The following is a 21,388-nucleotide window of genomic DNA, read 5'->3' as shown; positions in this document are numbered from 1 at the left end:
TTGAGATGGGGTCTCACTCTGTTGTCCAGGCTGGAGTGCAGTGGTGCGATCTCGGCTCACTACAACCTTCATCTCCCAAGCTCAAACAATTCTCCCACCTCAGCCTCCCAAGTAGCTAGATTATAGGCATGAGCCACCTCACCCAGCTAATATTTTTGTGTTTTTAGTAGAGACAGAGTTTCACCATGTTGGCCAGGCTGGTCTCAAACTCCTGACCTCAAGTGATCCACCTGCCTCAGCCTCCCAATTCCTCTTTTTCTTAAAGAGATATTTAAAAGCTTATAGAACTCAGACTATTCTGGCATGGTATACTTTACTTATCCTTAGCTAAATTTTATAATTAAGGTAGGAAATGTACATGCAAGGTAGCAAAACAAGTAGACAGTGAAAATAATTACTTCTGTCATCGTACAACAGGCCACAGGGAACTACTGCTTAAAAGTTCTTATGTATATTCTCTTGAATTTTCTATGAATATTATTGTGCCCTGTGTTACCTTCTTCAATAACTTTCTTTTTTTCCTCTTAACAATATATCTTAGAGAAAGTCTGTGTCAACATGTCAGTACATACAGAGGTATCTCATTTTTAAAAAGGCTGCAAGGTGATCCATTATATGAATGCACTATAATTATTTTAATCAGTTTTCTATTAATGAGCCTTTTAAAATATTTCTAGAATGTTACTACTAATAACAATGGACATGCATCTTTGCTTACACAGTAGACATATCCATAGGAGAGAGTTCTTGATATGGGATTGTCAGGTCAAATAGTATATATGTTGAAAAACTGGAAAGATATTTCTAAATTATGCTCCTAAGCAGATATCCCAATGTGTGTTCCTGTTAAAATTGCTTGAAAATGTTCATTTCTTCACATCTTCAACAATAATTTTTCTGGTGAATATGAAAGTTAAAATGGTATTTCACAGTTGTTTTAATTTTAATATAAAATTATGGATGCTTCTAAGCATTTGTTCAGATGTTGTAAGTTTTTTTTTTTTTTTTTTGGTCAAACTATTTATTCCTTTTCTTTCCCTTTTCTCCTATGGATTTATTTACTCTTTCCTCAATAATTTATAATATATCTTCAAATTATAAAGAGTATAATTCTAAACACAATCGTATGCACTGCAAATATGTTTTTTTTTCCTTTTTTAAAATTTTCACATTAAGATATTTGGCCTTAAAAAATTGTAGGTATAAAGGTTTGTCAATTTTATCCTTGGATCAGTGTTTCATTGCTTTTTATCAAAAGATAAGAGTAATATTTTTAAGGAAACAAATGACTTTATTATTTTATGTAATTATAGGACATAGTTTTAGTTGCCTTTCTTTAAGAAGAAATACATTTTAGAGAAAAATACAAATAGCTTGGAAACATAGGAACAGATGCTGAATTTCACACATAATTTAATATTAAATTTAAAACATTTTTGTTACAAATAGATCATGATTTTCATAAATAATAGGTAAGGAAACCTTAGTTCTTATTTTTGAGAGTATAAAATTCTGCATTGAAAAATTTGTTTCTATCGATTTCCTTCTAGATTGAAAAGTAGCAGTTGTGTCAAGAATCTCTGAGGTCTGGTACATGGTAGAGGTTAAGTAACAAAGAAGGTCTCTCATCTAAGAAGCCCTACAGTTTCCAGTTTGCTCAGCTATGGGGACCTAGTGGATTCAACAGGGCCTGGAATATACTGTGTCACAGGGCAGCCTCTCTCATAGCCCATTTTAAGGTTTAGCTTTCCCTTTGCAACTTAACAAGCTGTCTTCCAGCTTCCTGCTCACTTCTGACAACTTGATTGAATTGGATGCCCTAGGATGCTCATGGTGTCACCTATGACAGAGACTCTAGGCAAAACCCCAGCCTGTGCTGGAATTTAACATTTAAAAAATAACCTAAGTAGAACACAAGATTGTAAAACTGTAATATAGGAAGATTCTAACACCAAAAGTGTGACTTGAGCCAATGAAATGCCAAAATCCAGTTCTAGCTGACAACGTCAGTAGTGGAGGACAGACTTCCACTTGCCATTTAAGGAAAAAGCATGTGGATTCATGAGTGTAACAGCAGATACCCCACTGCCAATTACCAAATCCCGTGCACATTCCTGTTCTCCAGTCAACTTTTCTCCATAAATGTTTGTTGTATAAAATTAAAGCCATCCCAAATATTAACAAGTAAACCTTTATCCTCTGATTTCTTTCTCTAAACTCGTACTGCCTTCATATTCAGTATCACTGACTTCCACCAACTTACATTGCATTCTCAGCTTATGTTGTAGGTACTATCTCATCTAAAACTGATTCTGTTCTCGAGTCTCCAGAATGAGCACAGCCCTGCCACCTCTGGACTTCAGCCCAGTGAAAGTGCTTTCAGACTTCTGACCTCAAGAACTGTAAGAGAATAAATATATTTTGTTTCACGCCATTAAGTTTGTGGTAATTTGTTGTGGCGGTCATAGGAGACTTACGCATACCTATTAGGAACTGTTACTCCAGTGAAAACATGTGACTTGCAGATACAGTGAAGAACCTGACGCAGCTATTAACACTGGTCTGGGGAACTGAAGCTTTGGTTTTAAAGGATTTCTGAAACCAGTACAATGACTGCCACCTTTCCCCATATTCATCGGGGGAATAAATACCCAGACACCTGGCAGCAAGAGGTCTTTCCTTCCCCAGAGACCATCTCTTCTCCTATTACTTAAAAGAAAAATGTTACTGCTCATCACTGAAGTCACATTATTCTTTTCCTTTCTACCTTGTTTTCCATTATGCTTCATCCAACCTGTGTCTTTCTGAACTTTAAGGAGAACAGAGTCCTGTCTCAGGGGACTTAGATGCCAATGCCATCCCAAGTTAATATTCCAGCCACGTCTCATGCTCCCTCCCAGGTCTCATCACTGAGAACTTCTGAACTTAAATTTTCCCCAGGTTCCAGCATCACTCACGTTCTCATTTTCCTCTTCTGCCTTTACTTCAGATTCTTGTTAATTTAGTCCTTTCCCTACATATGGCTTATAATGAGGTGATACAGCCAAGTGACAAAAGTTCAGATGGTCTGGTTGTAATTTCTAGTTTTTTGCAATCTGCTGTGTGACGTTGAATGAGGTATTTAACCTCTCTGGGCCTCAGTTTACTGAAAAAAAAAGTGGGATTACAAATGATACCTACCAATTTTATTTTTATTACAAAGATTCAATGAGCTTGTATTTGCTAATCACTTAGAATAGTCATTGTTGTAGAGTAAGCACTACAAATGTTTTTGTTAATAATAAATGCAAATTCCATGTTCATCAGTTAGTCAGCTTTCTGTCAAAAGTTTTGAGGTCCATCAAGGTTAGGCTCACAAATATTTCAGCGTTTTTAAGGCTCACATTTCCCTGCATATGTGAGATATGTATTTGATGAGATCAATAAAACTTCAAGGAAAACAGAAAAATACTTTCATAGCGATTGTCAATGTGGCTAACTCAGGTATTTTCACCAGTCAGTACTTCTAAATTTCTATACAACAGCCTAGGCTAGTCCAATGGCAAATTAGAAATTGACCTAGTTTGTGTTTTGTTTTAGTGTTTTGAGAAAGAGTCTCAGTCTGTCATCCATGCTGGAGTACCATTGTGTAATCACGGCTCACTGCAGCAGCCTCCACCTGCCTCTTTGGGTGATCCCCCCACCTCAGCATCCTCGGTAGCTGAGACTAGAGGTGTGCAACACTACTCTCAGATAGTTTTTATTTTTTTATAGAGATGTGTTTTTGCCATGTGGCCCAGGCCAGTCTCAAACTCCTGAGCTCAGCGATCCTCCTTCCTTGGCTTCTCAAAGTGCTGGGATTACAGCCGAGATCCACTGCATCCAGTCCAAGTTTGTGTTGTGAATCCTTAACTTCAATGTAGTCCCCACCAACTCTAATCTCTCTGCCCATAAACTTTCATTTGCCTTCCATCTTATGAAACCTACTTCCAAGAAACGCTCTGATACCAGTCATTTAAAACATAGTATGAATTTAAAGAAAAAGTGCTATTTACCTAAGATAAACCCTTTTTTAGCAGATGTTCTGTTTGGTTTTGTTTTTCTGATCCCTCCCATGTCCCTGACCCTGCCTTGAATAAATCCAGGATCTAGATCATAGCTCTAACACTTAGCAGCTGTTTGATGCTAGGATCCTCAGTTTCCCTATCCAGAAGGCACTCCTGAAGATGACACTCCTGTCCTGGGACTTCTGGCGGAGTCATTCCCAGCTCTATCTCAGGAAAAGAATGAGCTGTAGTTCCGGAGGCCCTCACTGCATCATGTCGCCCTGGGGTCACAGTAGTGACTGCTTCAGGGAGGGCCTGGGAATGCTCCTTACAGCCAGGGGCAGTTTCTAGATCTCTAAAATGAAAATATTTAGAGCCAGAAAGACATGCATCCACATCTCTGAAATGCTCACATATCCCACAAGCCACTTTCTAGTTCCTGAGAAGTAGATGCAGAAGAGATACTCTGCTTATTAATAACTAGTGGTTTAGCCCCACTTCCTATATGTAATTATTTATCTGACAAAATGAATGGGACTTTGGCAAGCTTTCACCTAAGGCCTGAAGCAGTGTTTGGAGGAATATGAAATGCGGACTGTCTGCATCATACTTACCGGGAGTGCTGGTTGAAGTGCAGATTCTTGGCCTCTACCACAGATCTAAGAAGTTAGGATGACGAGGCCAGAATTACACATTTTTTTTTGGTAAACAGTAATTAGTAAGCAGTTCTGGCCTCGCCTAAAAACAATTTGAGTAGCTGCTTTGGCCCTCTTTTTTCTGAGACCATGTCCTTACTTTGACTCTAGAGCTTCCAATGGAGTTAGGAAGGCACAAAGTTTCAGGAAAAGTAAAGGATGTAGTCATATAAGCAATATTGAATTTAAAAATACAAAAAACATTTTTATGGGCAAAGAATGCAAGGAGAAAAAAGAAGAAGAGAATTCAAATGCTATGAAAAGCAGTAACATCTGTATGAGAAAATATTAGTTGAAATAAAAAGCAAACTAAAATATAGTACAATTTTAAATAATTGATAGAAAAGACACAAGTTGGGGCCTTCCACCTGCAGAGAAGGAAATATAATCCTATCCCACTATTTTCTCCAGGACTGAGCAATACTTAAATAGTCAATACAATTTATTAGTTTTCAACCCCGTATTACTCCATTTTCACACTGCTGATAAAGACATGCCCAAGATTGGGTAATTTATAAAGAAAAGCGGTTTAATTGACTCACAATTGCACATGGCTGGGGATGTCTCACAACCATGCTGGAAGGCAAGCAGGAGTAAGTCACATCTTACATGGCAGCAGGGAAGAGAGAACTTGTGCAGGGGAACTCCTCTTTATAAAGCCATCAGATCCCATGAGACTTATTCACTACCATGAGATAGCCCAGGAAAGACCCACCCCCATGATTCTATTACCTCCCATGGGGTCTCACCCACAACAGGTGGGAATTGTGGGAACTACAGTTCAAGAAGACATTTGGGTGGAGACACAGCCAAACTGTATCAAACCCTTACATTCAACTTATGGATGAAACATGGGATACTTTTCTGCCAGTGCATGACAAAATGTAAATGTTTGCAGGGCAAACGAAAGTAAACATTATAGACAGAGTTGAGGTGTGCAAGGAGAAAGGAAAGACAGAGGAGCCATGGGAAAACAGTTTTGTGCATAAAGTCATAAGATTAGAGTGAATGTTGATAAAACAAGAAATTGATAATAATAGAAAATACTTAAGAGCATCTACATGTTGGATGCTAAAGTCTGCAAATGCATTGCTCCACTTAAGCATTACAAGCAACCACACACAGGGGATATTAGCCTTTTCCCTGATATACAGGTGAGGAAACAGAGCCATAGAAAGGCTCTATCAATTACTTGGGGTTGCAAAGCTGGTAAGCTGAAGAACAAGGATTTCAAATCAAGAGGTCTGCTTCAAGAACCGATGCTTTGGCCAGGCGCGGTGGCTCGTGCCTATAATCCCAGCACTTTGAGAGGCTGAGGCAGGTGGATCACGAGGTCAGGAGATTGAGACCATCCTGGCTAACACGGTGAAACCCCGTCTCTACTAAAAATACACAAAATTAGCCGGGCGTGGTGGCGGGCGCCTGTAGTCCCAGCTACTCAGGAGGCAGGCAAGAGAATGGCATGAATCCAGGAGGAGAGCTTGCAGTGAGCCGAGGCAGCACCACTGCACTCCAGCCTGGGTGACAGAGCGAGACTGTGTCTCAAAAAAAAAAAAGAGAACCAATGCTTTTAACCACTTTCCCTCATCAATAAAACTAGTAAAATTACATGAAGTTATAAAACAAAAGCAGCAAAATCAATGAAATGAACATGACATATTGGAAAGGAAGAGATGAGGAATATGAGTGGGAGGGGGAGTATATAATCCTCCCTTATGTTAGGGTGGTAGAAATATTTTCTAAAATGAGTATGTCACAATAGAGCAGAATAATCATAAAGTTTAGAACTATGGGAGTAAAAGCAAAGTGGTTGAAGACTGTCTTTGGAACTAAAGTAGGAAAGGTTGAATTTTAGCATTATTCAAATGATATCATCTTCATATATTATTTTAATAAACATAGAAAAATATTTCTATTTGTTTAGAAATAGTTTTAGCTGTGTAAGTGAATCAAAACATAAATATCAAAATCATCTTCATATCTCTCACATATTCTTTAAAAATGTGCCTCATCAGAATTATAACTGAAGGCCTTTTTAAAAAATGTCAAGAAATATGATTTTTTAAAATTTGTCACTGGTAATATTCCAGGCATGGTAGAGACAGGGTGCAGGACTATTAGAAGCAAACAGATTTTGACCCTGCTTCTGAGAGGCAGTTTTGACTACAGAAGACAGGTGATTTTCTGCAGCCAGTGAGCAGGAACTTTGACCCTCTGGAATCATACTAAACAACTGAGAGTAAAGGAGTCAGGCAGCAGGGCGCCAGGAGGAGCCCACTAGTCTCTTCATGATGGTTTTGTTGTTACAGCGCTAATCTCATAAACATTGCACTAGGCAATGCTGTGCATTTTTTCAGTTATATTTTTATATGTGTTCATTTCATAAAAGTAAGCATTTTTATGCTTCCTTTAAAATAGGGTTCTTCTATTTGCATTGCCTAGTAAAGGCAATCAGAGGACCACTGCCTAAGGAACTCACTCATGGAGTGTGTGTGTGTATATATATATATATATATATATATATATATATGCTCTCTATCTATATATATATCTATATATATGTACATATATATGCTCTCTCTATATATCTATATATAGCTATATATATAGCTGTATATCTATTTATCTACATATCTATACATCTATATACCTGTATGTAGATATAGATACAGAGCATACATATATATACACATATATAGATATATAGCTATATATAGAGCATACATATATATACACATACTCCATGAGTATATGTATCTATATAGATATAGATATATATAGAGTGAGCATACATATATATACATGTATACATATACATGTAGGTATGTATATATGTATATATACATATATAGATATATATACATATACATAGATATATATACCTATATACATATACATATATAGATATATATACGTATATAGGTATATATACGTATATATATCTATATATGTATATACATAGATACGTATATACATAGATATCTATGTATATAGATCTATATACATATATACATAGATATCTATGTACATAGATCTATATACATATATACATAGATATCTATATATATCTATATACATATATATACATAGATATCTATATATATCTATATACATATATACACAGATATCTATGTATATAGATCTATATACATATATACACAGATATCTATGTATATAGATCTATATACATATATACACAGATATCTATGTATATAGATCTATATACATATATACACAGATATCTATGTATATAGATCTATATACATTTATACACAGATATCTATGTATATAGATCTATATACATTTATACACAGATATCTATGTATATAGATCTATATACATATATACACAGATATCTATGTATATAGATCTATATACATATATACACAGATATCTATGTATATAGATCTATATACATTTATACACAGATATCTATGTATATAGATCTATATACATTTATACACAGATATCTATGTATATAGATCTATATACATATATACACAGATATCTATGTATATAGATCTATATACATATATACACAGATATCTATGTATATAGATCTATATACATATATACACAGATATCTATGTATATAGATCTATATACATATATACATAGATATCTATGTATATAGATCTATATACATATATACATAGATATCTATGTATATAGATCTATATACATATATACATAGATACATAGATATCTATGTATACAGATCTATAGATATCTACGTATACAGATCTATATACATAGATATCTATGTATATACGTACATAGATATACATGTATATATATATCTATAACTATAGATAGAGAGCAAATACATACTCCATGAGTGAGTTCCTTAGGCATATATAGATAGATAGAGAGCATACATATATATATATACTCTCTATCTGTCTATCATCTATCTGTCTGGCTATCTATCTATCTTTTGATCGATTGATCTATCTGTCGATCTATCTATCTGCCTACCTACCTATCTATATTAGTCAGCTTGGGCTGCTATAACAAAATGACATAGACTCGTGGCTTCAACAAAATGCATTTATTGTCTACCGTTCTGGAGCCTGGGAAGTCAAGATGAAAGCAGATTCCATTTCTTGTGATAACCCTTTTCATGGCTTAAAGACGGCCACCTTCTTGCTGTGTCCTCACATGGCAGTGAGAAGATGCACTGATGTTTCTTGCTCTTCTTATAAAGGCGCAAATCCCATCACAGGGTTTCATCTTCATGACTTCATCTAAACCTGGACACCTCCCAGAGGCATCACCTCCTATTAACAGCACACTGGGGGTTAGTGTTGCAAAATATGAATTTTTGAGGAGACACACAAAATTTCAGTTTATAACTATCTATCTATCTATATATCTATCTATCTATCTATCTATCTATCTACATATCTATCTATCATCTCTATCCATCCATGCATCCATCCATCCATATATTCATTTATCCATCCAAAAGTATAGAACAATAACAACAATGGCTTATAAGTCATATCCTTATTTTATTTCATTTTATCCTTTTAGAAATTTTGTCAGGTAAGCAGTCCATAGTAGAACTGATTTCACTGAGACTCTGGAAGGTTGACTCCACTGTTTGTCATTAAACAATTAATAAGCGGTGGTGCAAGGAATTCACCCCACATCTTCTCTGTCCTCCCCTCCCTCTTTCCATCCCTCCCTCCCTCCCTGATACTGACTCCATTCCAGCCACATTACCTCACTAGCTGCTCTGTGACGACCTGAGAGACGTCCTTCCGCTGAGGCTCTGAAGTGACTATTCCTGTTATCTGGGATGCTCTTTGCTCAGATATCTGGCTCAGTTGCCTCTGATGTTCACATTTCACTTTCCCAGTGAGGCTTGTCTTGTCCACAGTTCAAATGGAAACCCCTGCTTCTCTCTATCCACAATCTCAGTCCTCCACGTGCTTCTTTATTCTCTATAGCATTTGTTACTGGCTAACCTACCAGATAAGTTGCATGTTTGTTGCTTCCTTTATCTGCTTCAACTAGAATGTAGGATCCACAAAGTCAGGAATTTTTCCTTTCTTGTAATTGACACTATTACCTACAATAGTCCACAGCACATCCCCGATGCTTGACAGATATGTTAAATTGATAGAGTGAATTAACTGCTTTCCAAATAGAGTCTGGATCTTCCATCATCATCTCACACTATGAAAAGTAGAAGTTAAATTTTTGCCAAAATCACTCATGTTTGTTTACTCAAGCCAGATGATGAGGATAGGCCTGGGCTCGTTGCTGTCACCCATTTTTCTTCTCTTTTCTGACCTCACCATCCCTGCTGTCAGGTCCTTTAGACCAGGAACTCATTGCTTCATCTTTGCTTGGCTCACTGTAGTGTCACTAAGCTTCCTTGCCTCTGCCCTGGCATCATTTACTTCTTCTTTCTCACACAGTCACAGGAAGATTTCTAAAATCTATGTACAATCTTGTCATATCTTTGCTTACAATCCCTTCATGACTTCTCATGCTTTCAGAATAATGGACGGGTGCCCCATTGTGGTGTTTAAGCTTGTGTTTGTTTTGCCCTTGTTGGACACTGCAGGTGCATCTCCCAGCTTTGGTTTCACTCTTCAGCCACACCTGACCACCTGTCTGGTGTCCCATTGGCTGTTCATCTCCATTCTTTCCCTAACTTTTCAGTGCCATTGCTTTAACCTAGAAGTGGTCCTTCTCCACTTAACTATTCCCTTTTCCTACTTGTAGGGGCATTTCATGTTTCATTACCCCCAGAAGTATTTAATATTCTTCTTACCTGCTCCCATTATCTCAGCACCTACCTATCTAGTTGAATTTTTGGTCTAGTCATCTGCCTTCTTTACAACATTGTAAATTTTCTGGGACAAGAGATGTCTCAACTCTGTATCCCCAGGGCCTAGCACAGAGTTTACTATAAAGTCATCACTAGCAAATATTTAATATGCTAGAAGCTGAGAAGAATGCTGGTACTTTTCTGTTTTCCCCATCTTGAGATGGTTCTCCTGGATTGCGAAATACCTTAGTAAAGATTGTATTTTCAGCAATTCAGTCTATTGGAGACCTAGCAGAATGCTAGGCTCAGCCAGATCTGGGTGTATTTGTAACTCCTGAGATTTTATATCTTAGTGATTTAGACTAGAGGCAGCACAGTTATTAAAGAGAATCTTTTCCGATCATTTTAAGCAGCATGATAAATTCTAAGTAAACACTAATCTTCAATAATTACAGAGTAGGCATGAGTCCTTCCTTTCTTGCTTCCTCTACATGCAAGAAGCTGGATGCCAAGCCCAACCTCTCTCAGTGAAGCGGGAATCTGTAAGGATGACATGCCTAAGTTTAAATTAAACAAAAAGATGCACACACAAGACATTTAAACAGTTTTAAAAACGAAAATCAGAAAGTGCAGTATCCTAACACCCATTTGGGAGGATATGAACTCCAATTAAATCAGAGTGGTTGGAGAGATGAACAGAGGGTGGAGGCAAGGGCTAGCCACCTGACATCTCTCCGGTATGAAAGTCATGTCCCGCTGCGTTGTCATCCCAGATGCTCAGACTTCACAAAGAGGCATCAGCAGGTGAAGTCAGAAAGGTAGTTGCTTCCAGATCCTATTCCCTGGACAAAGAAAGTTTTACACAAAATCTGTCTCAATACATCACCCCTCATGCATGTGAATTCTTTTTCCACAGTTGAGTCAAAGAGCAAAGACACATGAGCAGAGGCACGTTAGCAAGAACAAGGTTTTAATACACACAATGGGGAAAGATATGGGCCCATTGTGGAAATGGGCAAGGGGGAAAGTAGCACCTGTAAATAGCAGTGGGCATCCTGCCAGTTCGAAGACTAGAGAACTGGCTGGGGGCTTGGGGCAGCCACGTTAACAGTCAAGTCAGGGAGAGCATAGCTGACACATGCTGGTTTCTTCTTTCTTCTACTCTCCACAGGGGCCTCATGCCCTCCAAAACACACACACACACACACATACACACACAGACAAACACACACACAACCCCATTGAGGTTTTGGGCCTCTGTGTTCTGAAGGGAAGGAGCAGCTTAAGTTTAACTTAAAGGGACTGAGCCCCTTCCTCTAGGGACAAAGTTCCTTCCTGGGGGTCACATGAGAGAGACTTGCTTCTTATTTGTCCCTCATCGCAGCACCTGTGTGTACCAGGTGGGCCTCAGGTGCTCTTTGTGAATAGGAGACCATAGGTGTGGCCACTCACAGCACTTGTGGTGCTGTCCCCCATTGCACCATCTGTTCTTTGTCCAGGTGGCCTTGGGTGCTTGGCTACTGTGCCGGCACATGAAGTCCTCTCATTATAGCTATGGTGGCATTCACTGTAGATGCACCATCAGACCCACCGTAGACTGATGAATAAAGGGAGCCCAAGGGCCTCCAACAACAGGGATGTGGTTCTCCCCTCTGGGTGCAACACCTGGGTCCTGGAGCAGTGCATGCCAGGTACTTGGCATGAAGGTGGAACAAGCAGGGATGGTGCCACTGTTTGTGGCCACAACTGATATGTGGCCAGGTGAGCCCCAGGTGCTCTTATCCAGGTTAAAAAGAGACATGTCCCCTAACACATGTCTCTTATTTATGATGGTAGGCCCTCTAAGTGTTAAACTTTTCTTCTGTCCATGTCTGCTCCAGGTGCCTTGATTAAAAGCAGGAGTACCAGAGCCTCCAACCATGGGTTTGCTGCCATCCCCTCCCATACCACAGTCCACATCGTAGGCAGGTGGGCCTAGGCTACCCAAAATAATGGGGAGACAGAATTGGTGCTGAGTGTTCCCCTGCATCCTGGAGTAGCTTTCAGTGTTCCTGATGTAGAACTGGGGCTTGAGGCAGACATGCCAACCCCAGTGTTTCCACCATCTGTAGGGGCTCCAAGTCTGACAGTCTGCAGTGGGCCTAGAGTAGAATTGCAAACCAATGAGGTTACTGTCCCCAGTGCCAGGTATCCCAGTGGCAAGTCTAAATGTGGAAGACTTGGCTTTGCTAATGGGGAAAGCACTTGGGTTTTTAATCATGTCTGGATGCATTGACAGGCAGGCCAAATGCAGAATATGGTGATGCCACACCAGTGAGATCTGCTGCCATTATGCTGCCACTGGGTGGTTGGGCTGCAAGGAAACCTTAAGCCTATAACTAGTGCTGGGGTTGCAGGGTTTTCCAGAATAAAAGAATGGTCTGACTTCTCCTGCCCATGAGAAGCCCCAAATATGGGCTGGTGGATGGATCCTGTACAGCATGGCGGGAAGTCGGTTGGTCCCATGACTGACTGTGCAGGCAAACTGGTGGAGTCATAGGCTGAGGCAATGTTGCCACTGGCTTTGGGTTCCCAGGACCGCTGAGCCCCAGGTAAGATTAAATGGACTTCTTCCTTAAGACAGGAGCAGACTGAAAGATCTGCAACATCATCATCCATCATCCTTTTGAATAAGGGGTGGTAACCACAGCACTGCTGTCAATGGTAGGAATGGATGATAATGTTGCAGAGGTGCTGCTCCCTAAACTACAGGTGTCTGGAGGAGCCATAATGGCAAGGCTCAGAATCACGGAGGTACTGGGGAGACAGGCTTTCCACCGCACCCATCAGGAGCCCCCAATGTGAGCTGAGCAGTGGCTCCCAGATTTACAATGTGGTTAGAAATTATTGGTCCCATGACTGGCCGTGCAGGCAAACTGGTGGAGACTTGGGCTAAGGCAATTACCAAGTCAGGGACTGGAGAAGGAGCTGGGACCTAGGAAGTGTAGGTGGCCAGGCACAGGGAATCTGAAGTCTCTTCAGGTGGGGAGACAGCAGGGGCAGGTGCTGCAGTTTCCCTTGGCCAAAACAGGGGCCCCAAATTTGGGCTGAGGGGTCAGGCTGGGGAATATAAATGTAGCTGGGTAGATATAGATTGAGTATTACCAGGGAGCCTCTGCTGTGCACTGCCATCAATTTGAAAAACTGGGAGAGCTCTCATCCTGGAGCCTGGGGAGGTTCTGAACACAACAGCCTTAGGAGGGGAAGTGGTGTCTCTACCAATGACCTGAGGGTCTGAAGGAGGCTGCAAGTTCTGGTGGGCAGATGTGTTTAGGTGCACGGACACCAGAAAATGAGTGGAGTAAAATTTATTAAGTGAAAGTTAAGCTCTCAGCAAAGAGGTGTCCTGAAAGCAGGTTGCCAGTTGCCCCCTTCACAAATGAATATCAGGGCTTAAGGCATGAATCCATGGCAGTTCTACCCCATCTTTCCAGTGTGCATGCAGACCCTTAGTCTGAGATGCTCCATATTGATTTATTTCCCTTGCTGCACATGTTTTAAGGAACAGAATTTTCCACTGTGGGCATGTTTAGGCAAGCCCCCTATGCAAGTTCCCTTATCTGCACAAAACATCTGGTGTAAGCACTTGTGGATGGTGGGCTTGGAGGTTCTCTGGGGTCTCTTCCCTTATTATCTGCCTAAAGCAAGCTCGCTAACTCCTCTCATTCTCCCTTCAGGAGTGGAGACCCCAATTGCTATTGAAGAAAGTGGACGATGACTGCTCTTAACTGCGCCCTGCTGACAGGGGACACCGTTTTGGGAAAGCAGCAGTTAGAGCTCCTCCTGAGGTTGGCTTAAAGGTCCCCAGAAGAATGGTGCATCCATGCATGGTTCCATTTGCATCACCATTTGAAGTTTAATGGCCTTTAAGCAAGAAGAAACAATTCAGGTTATTAGACAACATATATCGAAATGAAACAAGGAGTAAGGACAGCTAAAAAATCTCTAGGCTGCTGACATATCCAGATAACTATTGGCTATAGTTATATCTGCTAAGATTTGGGTGCATGGGGCTTGGCTTTGGTTAGCTCCCTTGATCTTATTTTCCCAAATAAAGAAACCTCTAGGTTATAGGCACCCTATTTACTCCTATCACATTGAGTATACCTTACTCAATTGTTAAAAGCAGTAGACAGCTCAAAAAAGCTCACCTGGCAGGATTTGCAGGATATTTACCCAGAACTAGAATACTGATCCACATTTTTACATTACCTATGCCTTTTGTTTCTTCTGAGCTGCTGCTGGAGATTGATGATTGGTTCACAGGAATAAGCAGGGTTAGTCTAAAATGCAGGCAAAACCTAAAAGCAACTAATGAGATTAGAATTTAATGACAAGTGTATGATAATTTTGAAAATATCATTCTTCTCTCTCCAGTCCTCATTTTTGTCAAAAACAAATTATGATAAGACTGAGTTGTTTGCAAAATAAACTGTAGTCTTATACTGGGCCTGATTATTTGCATAAAGTGCAGCAATAATAATATTTTTTCACATGGGCTTTTTAAATTGGCTTTGATGGAACTCTGTTCCACAAAGAATCTCGGATAAGACCTTTTAAAGCTGAGTCCAGCCATGGGTTTGTACCCTCAGATACCTATGAGTTGGGTAAATTCCTCTCTTCTTCAAGTCCCAAGAACATGGGGCTCCTGGACCTGTTAGAAAGTGACATTCTTTACTCACCACAGGTTAGGAACCCTGTACAGGGACGGTGTAGATAAGGAATGAGGCCAGTTTTCCTAAGGGGCTTTTATTGGCTCTGTAAGTCAAGCTTGATTCCTTAAAAGGAAGCACACTCTTCCAGTCAAAGCCTTGATAAAACGACCAGTTTCTCTAATTGTGTCCTGTTGCAAAATAAAATGAATTATTGTTGCACTGATGCAACTATATTGCCATAAATTAAGAATTCTCACAAATATTTCCAAATTCTAGAGAAACCAGGCAGAAAGAAACAAATATGCCCCAAATTTTGTTCCCAGAAGTATACCTTACTCAATTTTTAAAAGCAGTAGACAGCTCAAAAAAGTTTCCTTGGCTCTGAAAAACAAAACAAGGATCAGCAATGTTTTAACCAAAAAGTTTAAAAAAAAGGATTATTTCAGTTTTCTGTTAGTTCAGTCCATTCAGTTAACTTGATATTCTACTTGATATTCATTAACATTTCAGCTCTTCATGATTCCTATATGTTTTTCCTTAATTTTAATGTCACAGTTTCCAAAGATATCAGAAACCTGCATTTGAGAGCACCTACCAAAGTGCTATAGCTGACTATAAAGCATCTTTTGAAAAGGATCAAAGCAAGAAAACAATTGTCTGTGAATGACAAAATATCCAGGGTAGTTATAGTCAAAAACAAGATTGACAAAGAAATTTGGTTATTTCTGTGGTGTACAATAACTTAATATAATAACCTTAATTATTATTGATAGCATATACATTAGAATTTTAGAAATCCCATATAATTTTGGAACATATGTTAACATTATTCACTGAAATATAAACTGGAGAAAGTTAAACATTATTTTTATTTTGTCAATTCCACATGACTAAACATGTAAAATAATCCTGTTTAACTCTCTTTTGGATGCTCCATGGGCCCTCTGTAGCATCTAAAAGTTAGGGGTCGGAAAAGACAATTTTGGAAGCTGAAGTTTGATTTTGGGATGCATATCAAACAGGTTAAGGTTTAAAACACTTGATATTATGACATAGCATTCCAGATTACCATAAGTCATTTATTTAGCCAAAATGATTACTCAAAAATTTAAAAGAAGGCAAAAACCTTTACTCATTAATAGGTAAGAGTTAGCTTTCCAAACAATCCATCTTTAATATTATATGAAAATCCTTTTCAAGAGAGAGAAAGCCAAATTTCACCCTTTCATTAGTCTACTATTAATGTCCAACTTAATTTTTTAATGAAACCTTATAGATAACCTTATAGATAATTCTATTCAATATTAACCAGTTTGATCATGAGGTGAGATTCTTATAAATCTTTTATAAACCTTTATGAATTTCTGCTAAAGAGCAGATTGGTGCCTTAAGGAAACCTTGTTGTGCTTTATTTCAATGCTCAGTTTACAGAAAAACCATATAATACCCTTTTGAATTTAGTCAATATGTTCACACACAGAATTTCTTTTGCAAGATTAATTTTTACAAACCTTCCACCATTTGTTTAAGCCTTTAGCTTTATCTTAATCTAATATAAAACAATTCTTTAACCCTCTAAACTAAACAAAAATTTACATTCCCATGCATTCTTTCAATCTTTTACCAAAAACACATTTTATTTTCCTTACATGACTTGCATGTAAATATATTTTCAGTAGTCTCAATTACATGTTATAATGGCAAATCTAAGCAATTTTCAATTTTAGTGTAAAGCCAGGTAAGTTGTTTTAATTAGGTACTAGGTGCAGATAAAATCTGAGTCTTTTCAGCATAGTTAAGGGAGTGGTTAATTCCATATGTCCCTGGGCCTCATTAAGTTGCAAAGCAGGAAAGTTAAATGTTCTTAAAAGACAAAGAAGCAGTTTATAACCTTAAGACATTTAGCAAACCTCATATCTGACTTGCATGATTTAGACCACACATTTACATTTCGAAGACATTTGTGTTTTACTATTTATCTTTAAAACTGTTTTTATTTCTCAAAGATTAAAGTCATGTGAATGAAAAGGCATTATGGCTTTTATTTCTCCTTCAAAAAATATTTGATCTAAACACTGATTTTTTTAAGCCAATTAATTAGAGCTCTTTTTTTTATAAACATCACACACATAACACATGTATGATTATAGACAGAAGAAGATCCAGTAGTTGTAAGATTTTTCATTTGCCAATTTCCTAATTGGACTACTGGCCTCTGGGTGGCACCCTTTAAGAAACAGGGCTAGGAAAACATGCAGTTTCTAAGGCCTAATAAACAGGCATAGCTAGAAGACAACAACAGATTTTGAGAGGGATGTATTCACTTTTAGTTTCTGGGGTTCCATTAAGAAAACAGAGGGTTTTTTTTTTTTCCAAAATATGGTCCATGGCACCCTCTCCATTTTTCCCAAGGAGTCCCAGGCTATCAGAAGTTATCTTAGGGCCTCTCATGTGTGCACTTAGAGTGGCCAAGACAAAATGGAGAAAAATAATTAAGTCAACTGAGAAAATAAATCTTTTTCCAGAAAAACAAGATCAATGAAAAGAAAAACATACAGGCCTTTTAACTATACCTATGGCTTAGATAACTGTTTTTAATTCAGCTGACTTTTAACCACAGATCTCTTTAAGAAAATCCTTTTAAATCCCTTGTTACCTGACTTTAGCCGCACCAAATTGCCAGTATTTCTAGCTTTTAAACTTTACCAAAAGTAACCTCACAGGTGAAACTCACAAGCCTCAACTAAGGTTACGAGGTAACCACAAGTGTACAAGGTATTTTCAAAGACATGGTAAGCAGTTTTTACAAAACCTAGAATCTTTAAAGATAATTCAGAGAAAGGAAGATTTAAGAAAGGAAGCTAGAAGTTGTTCAAGGAAAGGGAATCAGTAAATGGTAAAAGTCACCCACATTTTAACAAGAAAGCACTCATTAACTAAGCCAGGATTGAACCCAGGCTGCCATTGTAAAAAAGGCAGAGACCAAAAGAAAGTACTGCTATGTAGTTATAAGGTCAAGCTTCCAAGGATATAAAACAAGATGGAGACCTGCAGCAAAGTTTGTTACTGACCAGTTTGCTCAGCTGGCTTGAACATTGGGCTTATGGGGTTCTAAGCTCACATTCTATCTTAGGTACCCCTCTTTATGACAGGATCATACAGAAAGACATACAAAGCACACCAGATTAGCTGCAGCATGAGACTAGCCTTACAAATCCTTTTTTCCATTAATCAGAACTTTACGGAGAATATAAACAGTGATTTTAACATTCATTCAACCAGTTTGCACAGGGAGAGAGAGACCAGAAGTCTGGTAAAAAACCTTTTACCCTTTTGCCAGTGTGCTAGGCTTCTGGATTCCTTTCCCCCGACCTCAATTTTAAGCCAAGCAGTTCAAGCAAGGTTTGAGAAAGTTAACTTTTCCTGGTTTGGAGGATCCATTCAAATGGAGTGTCCTGTGGTACAGGAACACAATTACCCATCCGTGAAGAGAGGACAGAGGAGGAAAAAGGAAAATGAAGCCTTTTTTTTTTTTTTTTTTTTTTTTTTTTCAAAAAAGTCCCAGTGATTCAGGAGGCATTTGAGAGAAGTATAGACTGAAGATGATTGGTGAATCATCTAGAAAGAGGGAGACAAGACGACCCTAGTTCCTTTCTCTTCCTAGTGAATACCTAGGGTATGTGAGGGAGATAAAGAAGAGGCATCCTCTTTCCTTCTTCTGTCCTTATATCCCCAACTCCTGGCAACCTCAGCAGGGTACCACCCATGGATGCCAATGTGGCTTTTCACCATGTTAACAGGGAGGCTTAGGGGATGGGAATTATCCACACTTACCCACGTGCTACCTATTCTCCCTGCTGTCAGTAACTTTTGAGTCCCCCAGACCTTGTCTATGCCATGGATGTGAGCATGGCCTCCATCCACAAAGTGGGAGGGCTGACTCAGCAGGAATTAGTTATGCTCACCTGCACTGTGCCCCCAGACTTTCACTGTTGTCTGCCTGTGGCTTTGAACTCAGGCTGTGTGATTCCACAGCTTGCCTTCCAGCCTGTGTGCCTCCTTATCATGGAGACATCGTGTTTTCTCATTCTTTCCTGTAGCCCGTAGGGTACTTAGCACGGTGGCATATGTGTAATAAGCACATGCACACCTAAGAAGAGGCCTTTACCTCAACTTATAATTTGTCTGTGTCCCACACTGGGCTCCAGTCCTCTAAGAAGATGTAGGGCAGGGACCAGCAATTGTCACACAATGTCATGCCACATTTCTCTTCTAATGGAGCCTTGCAGCCCAGATGGTTTTTTTTTTGGTTCCATGTGAAGGATATAATATGTAAAGATCATATTCTAGATCCATTGTGGTATCCTGCAAGGATTTCACCAGTAGATTATTCCATATGGATAATAATCCAGTTTCTCTGGCCTTCCTGGAATATGTCTAGAAAGCAAATACATAATTTATTTGCCAGTTAATAGGGGAGCAATGTATTGGATTAAAATATGATCAATACAATTTGGTCATTGTGAGCATGCCTGCTGGGCTCACTCTTCACCACACATTATTGTCACCTAAATATCACTCTAGACCTTCTTACACCCAAGAGAGGAGACATGCTCTTTATTGTCAGGACTAGAGAAATGTGTGTTACTGTCCTAGGATCTGGAAGCTTCAGCTTGACAAGAAAGGTTTAGAAAATCATATAGGAATTTGTCTAGTTTGAACCTTGTTTATCTGGCTTATTTCATTTGTGTGCTTTTCTCTCTTGGGGCTGATGTTGTATACAGGACATATGACATGCAGAAGTTTCAGAACCAAGAACAGAGCTCTCTAAAAATATTTTCATATATTTTTACATTTGAAAACATCTATTTAAAATAACATTGGACATAATTAACATACTACAAAATTGGTTTTAGCCCTCTGCTCATAAAATTCCTTTTATAGCATGTCAGAACAAATTTGGAGTTCCATCTCCAACCAGTCTGAGGTCAGCAGAACACAAAAAGTTTTGCTGAGGCCCCAATTCTGTTTGAAAAGAGGATAAATACTGTAAGCACTTTCTAACATCTCCAGGGTCAGAAATCATTTACAGATATAGCATTTAACCATAATTTATTGAAATCATTTTTGAAGAGTTCAAATCAATCTGTTGATTTTGTTTGTTGATACAAAAATTATGAGCTGATATAAATTTTGGACAAAGATTTCCTACAGGAACTCTGAAAAAATGATGATTATGTGTCATACTGATTTGAAAATAATAAGTTACAGTTGTTATTTCTATTTTTCCCCAAAGAGGATAAATTCATTACAAAATATAATCCATATTGGGGCTTCCAGACAATTTAAGGAAGTTTGGACAAGGATATTCCACCAAAAAAGTCACCTATTTATTCTTCTTGCCCAGTGGGAATAGAGGGACAATATGTATATTTTTTGAGATATAGAATATCCTTTTTCTTGTCCTTGTAAAGTCAAATAACATTAGATAGTAAGTGGTTATCCTGAGATCATTTAGCTTCCTAGAAGCAAACATATTGAGATAAAATTTGTCAAAGTGATATATTTTCTTAAAAATAATTTAATAATTAATAGAAATATTTATAGTTGCCAGGTGAGATTACTTTTCATTTGACAAAGCATCAATCTCCAGTCATATCAAATGAACCTGGGAATGGCCAGCTTTGGGTGAAATTGTGATAGTGACAATAAATCATAGCTGGCAACCTGTGGTTGGACACTCTCACTCCCTCTTTTCTTGTCTTGATCACCGACAATGCATTGTAATATGAGGACATACAGAGTTCTCTGGTCTCTAACGATCCATGGAGCTCATTAAATGAACTCTTTTCCCCTAAAATACATTTTGTCTCCTTGTTTTCAGCCGCTACACATTACTCTCCTGTGAACAAAAGTAATCTGAAAAAGGAATTTGAAGGAAAGAAACTTTATTCCGGTGAACAGTTTAGAAACAGCAGCCTCTGGTGTAAAATGAAGGAGTGAACCAGAAAACAAAAGAAGGACTTTGTTTTGGTTTTGGTTTTTTCCAATTTTTATTTTTGATTCAGGACATACATGAGTGGGGTTTGTTACTTGGGTGTATTGCATGATGCTGAGATTTAGAGTACAAATTATCCCATTACCCAGGTACTAATCATGGTACCCAACAGTTAGTTTTTCAACTTTTGT

The sequence above is a fragment of the Pongo abelii genome, chromosome 13, assembly GCF_028885655.2.
Source record: "Pongo abelii isolate AG06213 chromosome 13, NHGRI_mPonAbe1-v2.0_pri, whole genome shotgun sequence".
Classification (NCBI taxonomy): Eukaryota; Metazoa; Chordata; class Mammalia; order Primates; family Hominidae; genus Pongo; species Pongo abelii.
This window is presented reverse-complemented; position numbering follows the sequence as displayed.